Below are 9321 nucleotides of genomic sequence, written 5' to 3'. Positions count from 1 at the left end.
TACTGGGTTGCCTATGCCTATGGCAAACCCGTCGGAAAATGGGTAGATTATTTTTTTTTTACTGGGTTGCCTATGGCAAACCAGTCGAGGTCTTCGTTTAGTTTGTTTGTTTTCTTTTTTTTCTTTTTTTTAGTTTTTTTTTTTTTTTTTTTCCGTGTCGGTAAATGTCTTGCCTGTCACTCCCCTGGTAAGTGGTGTCTTTGTGCATAGAGCCTTCTATGCGTATGTTCTTAGGATCGAGAGGGTAGTGGAACTGCGTAGATTTCTCTGGTGGACACAGTAGAATCATTAACTTAGCCTGCAATGGCGTCAAAAGTCATGTAACGCGAATGGCGTTTTAGTGGATCCTTAAACAAAATATACCCTTATGGAGCTCAATAATGGAAAGTCAGTTGGATAAACTAGGCATGAATCTCAAAAGCGACGAGTACTGGACTTCGACAACAATCTATCGCCCGTCGAGACGAAATCAAAGTGAGCTCTATTTACCTGAAGTGCATGGTAATTTGACACGATTGAGTTTCTTGTCTTCACGCACGCAATGAAATAGGAAGAGGTTTTCGCCTCTAAGAGCAAATATGTTGTTAGTTTCAATAATTTTTTCGCTGGAAAAGGATTCTGTGGTATTTTCTGCCTTTGTGAATTATAATATCATGTTGTGTATTGAATTTTCGAGCTTAAGGTTGAAATGTGATATGGGAGAAGTTTTTTAGTATTGCTCTGTAAGCAGGAAGGGTTCACAGGCCTGTTGGAAGCGTGCTTGAGTTTCAACAAAATGAGCCCCAAAATCAGTGAAAACTTGTGACGCAGATGAATAATAAAGTAGCTGCTATTTCCAAAATGATGGAATTACCTGGTGATAAATAACGTCGTACGCGTCTTGGAGGATCATGACTAAAACACCACACGAGTACATACGGGTAACATACGAGTAACATACGGAACATACGGATACATACGAATACATACGACTGACATACGACTAACATACAAGTAACATACGGATACATACGACTAACATACGGATACATACGAATACATACGAGTAATACGAATGTTTTTCTCATAAAGGAAGCTCTAGTTATAAGCCTTGCAAGCATTTTTCAAGTCAGCAAACACGTACCCGGCTCAGTTTGAGGGGGGGGGGGGGGGGGTGGGGTGGTGTTGATAGACCCTCCAAGGCTTTCGTTAAATTTAGTCACAGTAAAATAAATTCACATGGAGTGCAAAACCCTTAAGGCGGCGAAAGACGAGATACAAAAACCCTCAACTTGTGGCGCAACATCGTTTCGTTGCAAGTTTTGGTCGATGTTTCGCGTTTTTCACTTTGCGTGATCAACTTGACCCGCAAAAAAAACATTTGTTGCGAGTTGAAGAAATGCAGGGCGCTGGGTGGTTGATTTGCTAGTACAAGAGCACATTTGTTGCGCGACAAGTTGTGAGCTTGATGAAAAACAAGCAACAAAGCCAAAATTTGTTGCTCAGAGTAGGTTCGCGCTCTACTTTTCGCAACAACTTTCTTCAACCCGCAAAAAATGTTTTTGTTGCGCGACAAGTTGATCATGCAAGGCGAAAAACGGGAGAAATCGACCCAAACTTGCAACGAAATAATGTTGCGCGCCAAGTTGAGGGTTTTTGTATCTCGTATTTCGCTGCCTTTAGCTTGCGCAACAAGATGACAATATATTTTGGATGTTGCTCTCGTAGATGATTATGACTGTCAGGCCAGTTTACATTTAAGACACGTAAGGAAGTCAGAGCAGGTCTGTCATAATCTTTTACCCCATTTAAGCTTTCTGGCTTGATTTTGCACTGATTTATCATAGGCAACTTAAGCTGAAATAGTGAAATCAAGATGGCGGATCTGATGACGTCATACGACATCAGCGACATCCAAAATATATTGTCATCTTGTAGCGCAAGCAAAGGGTCCATGTGAATTTATTTTACTGTGACTAAATTTAACGAAAGCCTTGGGGGGTTGATCAACATTCCCTCCCTCCCCCCTCAAACTGAGCCGGGTACGTGTTTGCTGACGTGAAAAATGCCTGCAAGGCTTATAATTACAGCTTCCTTTATGAGAAAAACATTCGTATTACTCGTATGTATTCGTATGTATCCGTATGTCAGTCGTATGTATCCGTATGTTACTCGTATGTTACCCGTATGTACTCGTGTGGTGTTTTAGTCATGATCGTCTTGGAGAGTAAATTTTGACTTTGCATAAATAAGAGTTGGGCGATTGTGATCTTTGTTTTGACTTCGCTCATTTCATTGTCAAACTTTATAACACTTGACTGAAAAAGAAACTTACAAAAACCCGGTATCTTGCCATCATTTGACACAGATGCTTCACTGTTTGGCAAGTAAACATGCCGCGGTAACTTAATCACGGCGCCCGCTGAATTCCGGCCATGTCACTTTCGATTTTGCAATTTACTTGAACGTTGCAAAAATCTCCCAAAATGTTTGTCGCTGATCGTAACTTTTTATATTCTATATTCACGGTTCAAAATTAATGTTGTTTTCATGTCGTAAATATTTTATTCTCGATCGACCGTTCGGGAAACTTCCTTCTGCTCTTTCTGAAAACTGTGTATCAATAGTTATTTGCTTTTTCATCAATATTTGTTTTGCATAAAGCAAGCTAGCAAGATCTGTACCTTGCTGAGTTCGCATTTGTTAGAGTTAATAGTATTTTCGGTCCGATGCTTCTGTTTTATGAGGGAAATGTTGTCTTGGTCTCCCATCCAAACACTAACCCCGCCCGGCAGGGCTTAACTTCAGTGAATTTTAGTATTAGAAAGCTGTCAGATGCTCAGAGGGCACACTTGTGGTAAACAGAAGTTGTGGGGGAACTTGAAAATTATCAACATGTCAGCCCAGAAGCCAATGTTTCTCGCTTCTCCTTTATTTGTTGTTCTTCAGAGACTGGAATGCTGTATTTCAGTACCACACAATTCAGTGCCTTCTGATTTTCTGTAGCACGTACCACAGGCAACCCAGTGTATGCTTCACAGAAGCATCTCGTTTTTTATTTTCCGTGTCGGTAAAAGTCTTGCCTGTCTCTCCCCTACTAAGTGGTGTCTTTATGCATAGAGCCTTCTGCGCGTATTGTCTTAGGATCGAGAGGGTAGTGGGAAATGCGTAGATTTCTCTGGTGGACACAGTAGAATGATCAACGTAACCGGCAATGGCGTCGAAAGTCATGTAACGCGAATGGCGTTTTAGTGGATTTTTAAGCAAAATATACCCTTATAGCGCTTAATAATGGAAAGTCAATTGGATACTGAACAAGAAAGGCTCTGAAAAAAAAAATCTGGAATCTTAAAAGCGACGAGTAATGGACTTCGACAACAGTCTGTCGCCCGTCGAGCCGTAATCAACTGTGAGATGTAGTTCTAATATTGTAGGAGTGTGGTGTTTTGTACGACGCTGAAATCAAATGGAAAATTCTCTAGTAACTTATGGGTTTAGCAAAACAGAGACTTGGATCTGTACTCAATTCTGCACAGTCTTCTGCTAACAATTGGAAATTTCACAAATTCCTGTTAGTCAAAAATTATTTGAAAGAAAGCTTGTTGCCCATTTTTTGCTTGATAATTCAAGTAAAGGGTTTTTCAGTGAAGGGTTTGATGCTAAACACTCGTGGGAAATTTATTTACCGTGTTGCGTTTTTGACACGGAGTGTAATTTGACACGATTGATTTTCTTGTCTTCACGCACGTATTAAATGAAATAGGAAGGGTTTTTTGCCTCTTATAGCACATATGTTGTTTGTTTCAAAAAGCATTTCGCTGGAAAATGGTGGCTTTTATGAATTCATCATGTGTAATATGTGAGCTTAACTGGATAGTTTTTATGGCAATAGTAAAGCATTTTCGTGTCAAAATATAAGGTAAGCGACTCCTTTCTGTTTCTGTTGTGTTAACTTAATTGAATATACCATGGCTCATAAGTTTGTATTTGTCATCTGATGTAAACTTGATTTCCACACTCAAAATTACCTCCAGAACCAACTTTTTGCGTAAAATAAGCTTTTAGAATGATTTTCGTTTCTTCTCTGGTGATACTAGACGATTCGGGAACATTTTGTGAAAAAAGATTTATAACGGGTCACACGCGCAACTTGCCCGATTATGCAAATAACATCCACTTCGCCTTTTGACATCGCATTGAAAGAAACTCGTAAAATATTCGCAGACCGGTCGCTTTCTCTGAAATTTGAAAGGATGATTGCTAACAAATATAGAAAGATTTTCACAATAACTAAAAATTCCTGTGTTAAGCATTAGAATTCGACGAAGAGGTAATGCGACTAAATTTGTCTCGTGCGGTGCTATTTTTATGATTTGACTGTTGTGCAAATTTTGACAGATACATGTAATATTAAATTATGAAAAAAATATCTAGGTAAAGGTACACCTTATTTAACGTCGGAAGTTCCTTTACTCTCTAGAGAGTATGCTCCCAGGAAGCCGACGGATAGATCGTTAAAAAATCTTTATTTTTAGCTGTTATTTGAACATAAAAGATGCAACACTTGACGAGAAATAATAATTTTGCTATTACTGTGTATTTTTCCCGGGAATCGCGTTGAAAATGAGTTAAGAAATTTGCATACGTGCGTTGAAATGTGATACACGAGAAAGGAGTTTTATTTCTCTGACAAATGATTTTGTCATTGTAGTGCAAGATGAAATTTATTTGGGAAGCCAACAATATTCTTTTAACTTCCTGGTTAATCCAATTTTATTGCTGCGACTTGCTAGTGCGAAGATTGTGTACGTGAAACTCGCGCTTCTTGCGAATTTTGAGTGTCATGAAATTACATAATTTGCGTGACAATATATCCCTTTTTTAATACTCTGACCCAAATACATTCAGACAGTAACAAACTTCATATTTACTTAACCATTTCTTCGCTTTTGTGCTTGTCAGCATTGTGATTTGCAGTAATTCGCAAGTCTGTTTTTGTATCTCATAGATGTTTAGATTTTCAATTACGAAAAGTAGCTACTTTTCGGGGGAGAGAAACGACCGCCGGAAATACGTCTGCGTTCCGAGGCTACCACTCAACCTCTCGATTGTGTAAATAGTTCACCCTGAAGTCAAAATAGATACGTTTCTCAGGAACCCGACAAAGAAGGCTTCCTGACCCGACGGAAGAAATCTAAATATTCAGTTAAATATTACAACAAAATTAACTAACGACGGAAGTTTCTTCGCTAAAACGTACGTTGTCCTACTCTGAAACATTCTTTCCCGTAGTTCATTCAGTTGACACAGGGTGATTACGTGCACCTTTACGGTTGCCTAGCATGTGATCAATTTCTTCCCTTTGACAAAACGTTAGAGGCTGCAAAAATGTTGGTGTTTTTAAGATCTTTCAATGAGAATTCGATTCATAGTTATATATAAACACTGTTATTTTTTTTCTTCATCTGTCTCTTGGCTTGCCTTTTTCTGGTGCAAACGCAAAGGCAAACAATGTTTTGACCTGGCATCAGATTAGACCGTCACATTATGAAGCGGAAACAACACCTTTAGTCCTTTCTTGTATGTGCAATAAACGTTTGCTTAGTCCAACTGCTAGACATGCTGGAAAACGTCCGTCTGAGCAATTTGCAGTTAGTTTTTTGCCGACTATTTATTTAAAGAAGAAACGAGTGAATTTTACTCAAGAGCGTGTTTTGTTATCTTTAAACTGAATTTATTACGAAAGCTTAAAAGACGAAAAGACCTTAAAATGGGACAGGACATTACACAATAATTAAACGCGTGAGCCAAAGGGCCTCTGCTAGCGCGACATGTGGGTGACCCCTCAAATGGTCTTAATGACGCCCCACTTGAAAAAAATAACTGGAACGCTGCAGTTCTTTGTGTAACGCGTACCACAGACATCCAGGAGCTTCCACTATTGGCAGCCAGCTCCTAGATGAGACTGCTCCCATGGCTAGCAAATCCTGGCAACGCAGCCATGAGCCCCCACGCAGAAGGGAGGAAGGGCACCTGTCACACTAATATAACATATACAGTATAAACAAGGGTGGGTAGGGCGGGAACAACCTGCACAGGCTTACCAACGCTAGCTCAATGCATGCACTGGCACAGGTGCACCAAAAAGCACAGTAAAATGCAAGGGAACGCCGACCCCTGATGGATGCATTAGTGCCAGTGCCTCACAAAACACTTCTGGGCACGAAGGAACGTTGACATAGCGAATGCACTGGCGCGTGCGTATAACAATTCCCCAGACCCTCAAGGGGACACAGACGTTCTTTGTTGTCAACTACGTTAAATAACATTTAACTTATTTATTTTATTTTTTTTTTATTTATTACATTTGCCATTTTACAATAAATTTACATTTAATAATTAAAGTTAAGATAAGAAATATGGCGAGGAAACCTAAAAGAAACCAAGGAGGCTTATACGAGGTTAGGTTTCCTCACAAATCAGAAATAATTAAATACACAAATATAGCGGAGCAAAGCGTTCAGTTAGGTGTAACACAGGAGTAGGAACGAAGACTAAGAAATGAATTAATAGCTGTTGATTAAGAACTCTTCCAGCTTGTGTATAAAGGACAGTAGAGTTGGGGTTTTTTTAATTTCATGACTAAGGGAATTGAAAAATTTAGGGCCTTGAAAAGAGATAGAAAACTGCCTTATGTTAGTCCTGCAAAGAGGTAGCCGAAAAAAGGAAGCGTGTCTTGTGTTGTAACTATGAATACTATTATTAACAGAGAAAAAAGAGTCAAATTTAGGAGGGAGCCGATTACCAGTACTAAAAGAGTACACAAATTTACCTAGTTGTAACAAGTAGATACTGGTTATTCTGAGAAGTTTAAATTCTTTAAAAATTGGATCTGTGTGAGCATCACAATGGGACCTGCTTACTATCCGTATCGCCCGTTTTTGTAATATTGTTAACCTTTTCAGGTTACTTTTGTAAGTGGATCCCCAAACTAAATTACAATAATAAAGATACGGAAGAACCATAGAATTATATAAAGTACGTAACGAGGTTTTAGAAAGGAAATAACTGGATCTATAAATTATACCAATAGATTTAGATATTTTATGCGCAACAAGCGATATATGGGACTTTCAGGAAAGACAATCATTCAGTACAACACCAAGGAAGAGGGTCTCTGAGACTTGGGTTAACGCTTTCCCGTTAATGGAAATGTCAAAATCATAGCAGAGTCTTTTTTGTCGAGGTCTAAACACCATAAACTTAGTTTTGGTTATATTAAGGGAAAGTTTATTTGCAGCAAACCAGGCTGAGAGCTTATTGAGTTCATTGTTTAAGATATTGTTCAAAGTAACCGGGTCCTTTTCAGAAATAAATAAGTTGGTACCATCAGCAAATAAAATGGATTCTAGGCGAGAAGCGTCACAAAGGTCATTGACGTATATGATGAAAAGTAGGGGGCCAAGAATTGAACCTTGTGGGACACCACAGCGTATTACCTCAGGGAGCGATCTATGGCCGTTATATTCTACAAATTGTGATCTTTGAAAAAAAATAGCTTTTGACCCAATCCAACGCTAGGCCTCGGATCCCATAGTGTTGTAACTTGTCAAAAAGAATGTTATGATTCACGGTATCAAATGCTTTACACAAATCAATAAATACTCCTGCTGCAAATTCTTTGCGATCAAGGGCGAAAGAAATTTTGTCATACAAATCAACTAAAGCAAGGGAAGTTGAGTGGTTTCTCCTGAAGCCATATTGATTATCATAAAGAATATTAAATTTGTTTAAATACAAAAGAATTCGATTGTAAATAATCCTGTCTAGGAATTTTGAGAAGCAAGGTAAAACGGAAATGGGCATTTAGTTTGATCTCCAGATTTAAAAATGGGGACAACACGTGCAATTTTCATTTCCCTTGGAACGACTCCGTGAGCGATCGATAAGTTAATGATATGGGTTAATGGTGTAGCTATGCAGTGAATAGATTGTTTGATGGTGGACATAGAAATGTTATCATGTCCACCAGCTTTACCTGGTTTGAATGAGCTGGCAATGTTGATAATTTCTTCTTCTGTAGCTGAGTTAAAGAAGATAGATTGGGGAAAATTTCTTGAGAGATAGTCAGTATGCGAAGATGTCACAGTGGAAAATATTCGCATTGCTAGGTTGGGTCCAATGTTAGTGAAGTATTGACAGAATTTATTAGCAATTACTGTACCATGGGATCACAATTTTCCTGGCCATCTATCTTGAAAGTCGAGTTTAATTTGAAGTTTACTTTTGTTCTGTTTATAACCTCATTCAGTAGTCTCCAGGCGGCTTTCACATTAGACTTTGGATTCCTCTAATTTCTTGTCATAGTAGAGACGTTTTGCGACTCTTAGGCTGTGGATATATAAGCTTATTTTTGTATCTTTTGTAGTCAGCACCTCACTATGGTTAGATGTGTTAGAAAGATATTGCTTGTATAACTTATTTTTCTTTTTGATCGATTTGAGTAATCCTAAAGATATCCAAGGCTTGCTTAAGCGACGATCAGATCGTTTTATGTTTTTGTAAGGAAAACAATTGTCATAAATTTCCGTATACTTATTTACAAAGCTGCTGTAGCATTATTGTGGATCAGCATAACCATTCAAGTGGGACCAGTTAATATTTTGCAAGTTCTCCAGAAATTTATCCATATTAGCCGAGCTCTTATCGCGTACAAAGACCGCTTCACTACAAGATTTCATAGTTTCATTATCCGAATTCGGGCAAATAGAGAAGACAGGAAGATGATCAGAAATGTCCGAGAGTAGTAATCCGGCTCTGAGATAATTATGAGTAAGGTGATTTGTGAAAATATTATCAACTAAAGTTGCTGAGTGTGAAGTTATTCTCGAGGGAAGTGTAATTAATGGAAAAAACGTACACGAGTAAAGGCCATCCATGAATTCTCCGGTGGCCAGGTGATTACCATGATTCAGTAGGTTTAAATTGAAATCACCCATTAAATAACATAATTTGTTTTCTCTGGAGAGTTTTTCTACTATTTCAAAATGTTTAGACACGAACGCATCAACATTCGTGTTCGGCGGTCCATAAATAACTCGGCCAACAATAATATTTTTCTCGTTTGACCTAATTCAATAAACAATGATTCCATGACATCCGCGTCACTTCCAGATAAGTCGTCACGCACTTTAAAGTCACAATTATTTGACAAGTACAATCCCACACCTCCACCGGATCTATCGGGTCTATTTTTATGAATAAATTCATGTCAACATCATGAGAATCGTTCTGTAAGCAGGTTTCGGAAATACCTATAACGGTGAAATTTATTTCTAAATT

At 38.4% G+C, this 9321-nt stretch overlaps 1 protein-coding gene across 1 annotated transcript in view; it reads left to right on the top strand.

Moving 5' to 3' along the window:
• Positions 1-3166: 3166 nt before the first annotated feature.
• LOC138017390 (uncharacterized) overlaps positions 3167-9321 on the top strand; it is a gene marked incomplete at its 3' end in the record, with an annotated part of 17245 nt that continues 11090 nt past the window's right edge. The window contains exon 1 of the mRNA XM_068864487.1: positions 3167-3898. The remainder of the gene's footprint in view (positions 3899-9321) is intronic.

Source organism: Montipora capricornis, chromosome 9 (assembly GCF_036669925.1).
Source record: "Montipora capricornis isolate CH-2021 chromosome 9, ASM3666992v2, whole genome shotgun sequence".
NCBI lineage: Eukaryota > Metazoa > Cnidaria > Anthozoa > Scleractinia > Acroporidae > Montipora > Montipora capricornis.
Note: the sequence above shows the minus strand (reverse complement) of the source record. Positions and strands in the feature narration are given on the sequence as shown.